At 42.9% G+C, this 5,171-nt stretch overlaps 1 pseudogene; it reads right to left on the bottom strand.

The window, feature by feature from the left end:
* Positions 1-229: 229 nt before the first annotated feature.
* LOC133887223 (receptor kinase-like protein Xa21) lies at positions 230-4,373 on the bottom strand (annotated as a pseudogene).
* Positions 4,374-5,171: the final 798 nt, after the last annotated feature.

Raw genomic sequence — 5,171 nt, 5'->3', positions numbered from 1 at the left:
CGTATATGTCATCGTATGTGTTGGTTGTAATATTACGATGAACTTTGTGTTAATAGTAGATGTCCAACTTTACTAATAAAATTAACTGCTTGTACTGCTCATCCGATTGAATCACTTGTAACCTTTTCAGACATAAACATTTTAGACATAGCTTTTTTAAACGTAGTCTTTTTAAATACAACATTTTCAGACATAACATTTTTCCAGACATAGCCTTTTTTTAAACATAGCATTTTCAGATGTAGTATTTTTAGACATAATCTTTTTAGAAACTCCAAACATAAAGAAAACAGAAAAAAAACACAGCCATTGTGTTGCAGCTTCAGGTTGCTAGCCTCAGTTTGCTGGCCCTACTGACGGGAGGAGTCTGCAGAGGAGCAAGCATTACCATCATTTCTCAGCACTTTAGTTATATAACTTATGTAAACTACAACCGGGCTATATCAAATTGTAAATGAAATAGCTAGTATATTACCTATATTTCCCCTCAGATATGCCTCCTTGATTCCGTGCAGCTTTGTAGCCACATCCTGCATGTCCATGCGCTCATTCGGGGACGCCTTAGTGCAGCGAAGTCCAATGTTTAGCACTGGAAGTAAACACTCCAAGCTTTTCTCCTTCATGGCAGCTGGTGTTTGTTGCGATAATGCATGCTCCTCTTCTAGTAGTTCAGGATCTACAATCTGTGATATCCTGTCCGGGAAGTTCATCTCAACGAATCTTGCAATGTTCAGCCCGTCCTTGAACATATCGTCAGTTGGCCTCTTCCGCAAAAATACTTCAAGTAGACAAATCCCAAAGCTGTAAACATCCCCAGCACTTGAAACTCCACCACCTGCTGCACATTCTGTGGATAACATATACAAGAAAGTTTTAGTCCAATGTTTAGTAGAGGAACCACAACGCATTACGAAAATTAGAATACCTGGGGCAACATATCCAATTGTTCCCTTTATAGCAATTGAAGAAGTTTGAGATCGAATCACTGGAAAATGATGCTGTAGAATCAACTTTGAACCTTGCAAGACCAAAGTCTCCAACATGTGCCGTCATGTTGTCATCCAGAAGAATGTTGCCTGGCTTCAGATCGCAATGAACAATAGTTCCTTGGTTGTTATGGTGGAGGTATTCCAATGCATCTGCAACATCCACCACAATGCTTAACCTTTGTCCCAGTGTAATGCGGCTCGGCGTTGAAGTGCTCTCATCATCTTGAGCTGAGTACAGTAGTGCATGCAGGTCACCTCGCGGCATGAACTCATAGACTAAGGCTTTGAAATCATTCCCCTTATAATCAATACTTGAGCACGCAGTTAGGATAGGAACTAGATTACGATGCCGCACATTTCTCAGAGCATTACATTCTGCGATGAAGCTCTTATGTGCTCCCTCTGTCTCCAGGCTGAAAACTTTGATAGCAACCACAATTCTGTCTCGAAACATTTTTCCTTGATATACGGAAGAATATCTTCCTCTACCAATTAAATTGGATGTGGCAAAGCCATCTGTTGCTCTAGCAAGATCATGGTAAGAAACTTTCCGAAAGTTGCTACCAAATGAGGGCCGAAATATAGGTTTTTTCTTATGTTTGCCCCTCCAGAGCAACATTACAGATATGACTATAGCAAGTGCCACAATACTGGCTAACGGGATCACCACTTTTTGCACGGTGGAATGCTTGTGCCTTCTGGAATTCAAAGGCGTGACAGAACAAGAGAGTAAGTGTAACTCCAGAGCCCCACCACAAAGCCCCTGGTTTCCATCAATCCGCACAGCAGTTGCAATCCCAAAAATTCCTTTTGTTGGGACCTCACCATTTAGGTTGTTGAATGACACATCTAGTTGCTCAAGATGTTGTAGGCTGCCAAGAGAAACTGGTATTGATCCGGTCAAGTTATTGTGAGACAAATTGAGAACTTGTAGGCTAGTTATTTTGCCTAATGACGTGGGGATGCTTCCACTGAAAGTGTTATGGCCCAGATCGATTACTTGTAAACTTTCGCAGTCACCCAAAGTGCTTGGAATATCTCCAGATAAATTATTATATGGAAGAGACAAATTTGTGAGTTGTTTGGCATTGCTAATATCGGGATGAAGTGGTCCATCTAGGTTGTTGAAAGATAAGTCAATCTGTACTAATGTTGGAATTCTGAAGAGCTCCTTTGGTATGCTCCCATGAAGATTGTTGTTGGAAATGTTCAGTACTTCAAGCATTTGGAGGTTTCCTAGGATTGGGGGTATGTGTCCATCAAATCTGTTTGAGTCTAGAAAGAGACGTCCCAATTGAGTCATATTTGAAAAGGTTGATGGAATGACCCCTGTAAAGAAATTGTTGTGTAGTGATACTATTTGCGGATTTTTTAGAGTTCCAAGCCATTCTGGAACCACACCAGTAAATTGATTCCCACCCAATGACACAATGAACAGGTTGCGAAGGTTTGCTATACCAGAAGGAAAATCTCCTGACAGCTGATTCTCTGCCAGGTATAGATATTGGAGTTGATTGGAAAGGTTACCTAGTGAATTTGGAACATGGCCTTCTAGACAATTCCCAGCTACCGCGAAATACTTCAGCTGTCCATAAAGTTCCAGTCTTGCTTGTTGCTTGATCGGAGTTTATTGAACCCGAGATTTAACCAAGATAGCTTAGAAAGTTTGCCGATGGAGCTAGGCACCACCCCAGTGAATTTATTCCTGGATATATCGATAGAGGACAGCCTGGAAGCATTTGTTAATCCAGATGGGATATGCCCATGAAAGAAGTTGCCAGCTAATACGAGCAATTGGAGATTGGGTAGAGAGTTGCCGAAATTGGATGGTACTTCTCCACTTAGACCATTGCCAGTAACGCCAAATTCAACTAGATTAGAAAGATTTAGGACAGGCTGTGGAAAATGACCTGACAACTTATTTAAACCCACGTACAGGTATTGCATCTCGGACAACGTTGCAAACTGACTTGGGATGTGACCCTCGATATTATTTGACGCACAAGAAAACATATTAAGCGTTGTGATATTGGCAAGAGAAGTAGGGATGGTGCCGCTAAGATTATTAAAAGAAAGTGCTAACGTTTGAAGCCGGCGAGGCAAATATGCAGGAATCGGTCCAACTAGTTGATTATTCCTTAGCCGTAGCTCCTTGAGCTTTGAACAGTTTTCAAGACTGGGTATCCTTCCTTGAAGCGTGTTATTACTCAAGTTGAGGATTTGGAGGCGATGCAGGTGACCAAGGGATTGAGGGATCTCTCCAGTGAATGAATTACTTGGCAAGTTTAGAACTTTTAGGAATGTCAGGTTTCCGAGTGAATCAGAGATTTGCCCTACCAAACCTCGACTTGTGAGATTAAGAGAAGCAATACGATTTGGGTGCTTGAGACTACACAGAACACCTTCCCAGCTGCAGAAGTGGCTGCTTTCATTCCACGACATCAAGGCTTGACGTGGATCAAGACTGATTGCCTTCTTGAAATCAAGTAGTGACAGCCTATCAGTGTAGTTTCCGTTGCAGGAACAGATGACAGCATGTGCACAGAACGCCATGAGCACCAAGAGAAACTGTCTGATTGCAGTAAGCTTCATGGCTTGGCTTGCTAGCTTCGCCGAACTTAGATCTTGATTACATGCATTGATTAAAAAAAAGTTCAGAAAATAGTCAACAAATGTGTTAGGGAAAATCCACAGCACCCTCCTCCCAAGTGTGACCCAATTTTTGACTATAGGTCATAATGCCCCAAGTTAGCGCGAGAGCAAGTTCTACTTAATTCGAGCTAACACGTACATACGTACATGCAAACTGTTTCCGATAAGCTGCATGCTAGCTTGCAGTTCGTGGTCAAAAAGCTGATCGACAAGACGAATGAGACCAACACGGGAGCTAAAATAAGAGATGACGCTTACCGGCGACCCTTGGCGGCACTCGGTCGAAGCCGTCGTCTAATGGCGGAACGAGCTATGGAGCAGAGCGCGGAAGCGCAGCAAGCCGGCGGCGTGGCGCAGACCTGCAAACACCGATCGAGCAATATCTGTGGGGAGGGTTAGACGGTGGCCACGAACTGCCATCAGAGCACCGTTCCTGAATTTATACTGCTTGCCGAGTCGACGCTATTCTCTGAAAATTTATTACTGTCATTCTCATTCTCTGAAGAAGAAGATGATGACACCCGTCACACTGTGACTGGGCTGACTTGGTCCTAGGACACGAGCCCGGTTAGACGAGGGAACCCCCTCACCGCCAGGCTGTTGCCTTTTTCTCACATATGTTTGGCGCACGAGGTGGCGTGGCCCTGCGTTCCATTTCTCTTCGTCGCACGTAAAGTGGAGGACACTTTTCATCTCGCTTCTTCTTTCTTCTACAAGCAACGTCGCTTTCCCCTTTCTCCATCTCTCTTCCACCTCTCTCCAACGACTCCACATCAACGGGGTAGGTGGGGCTGCTTGCCACCACGGTGACCTGTTTTTTAAACAAGACTTATCCAATTCAAACTGAAGGATCAGAACGGCGATAAGAGAAGGTAAATAAGAGTTCTTAAAAATTCTTCTAAAAAGAATAAGATCTATGTTCAATTCTAACTACCCGACATCAGAACAAAATACAACAAAGCGCAGCACAATGCACAACAAAAACAACACGAAAGAGCGCTCACACCGAACAGCAAAAGTTTACCGACCAGTACTGATGAACAGTACTCTGACCGGATGAACAGTAATTTCGACTAGAACTGATAAACATTACTCCAAACCAGTACTGATAAACAGTAACTCCGACCAAATAAACAGTACTCCGTCCATGATGAACAGTAATTCCACAAATCTGACGAGCAGCAAAATTCCGACCAGATGAACAGTAGCTTCAACCAGTGCACCGACCTACACGAAGGTCAAAAAAGATCTGGTTACTGAAAACACTGTTCACAAATGTTCAGGATAAGAACCAGAAGTTATGAACTGGTTGCAGTACTGAAAAACTGCAGCTCATAACACAAGATCCAAACTAGAAATCTAACTAAACGTGATCCAAATCCAACGAAATTTTAGCCACAGCTTCTCACGAACACTGTGAGTCTTTATTCAAAAGATCTCCTCAAAGAGATGAAGATTTCAACCTCTGTTTTGTGGATTTGACCACAAACAAGTGGAGAGAAAAATGTTTAGAAAAAGGACTTCAAGTTG

The sequence above is a fragment of the Phragmites australis genome, chromosome 12, assembly GCF_958298935.1.
Source record: "Phragmites australis chromosome 12, lpPhrAust1.1, whole genome shotgun sequence".
Classification (NCBI taxonomy): Eukaryota; Viridiplantae; Streptophyta; class Magnoliopsida; order Poales; family Poaceae; genus Phragmites; species Phragmites australis.
This window is presented reverse-complemented; position numbering and strand designations above follow the sequence as displayed.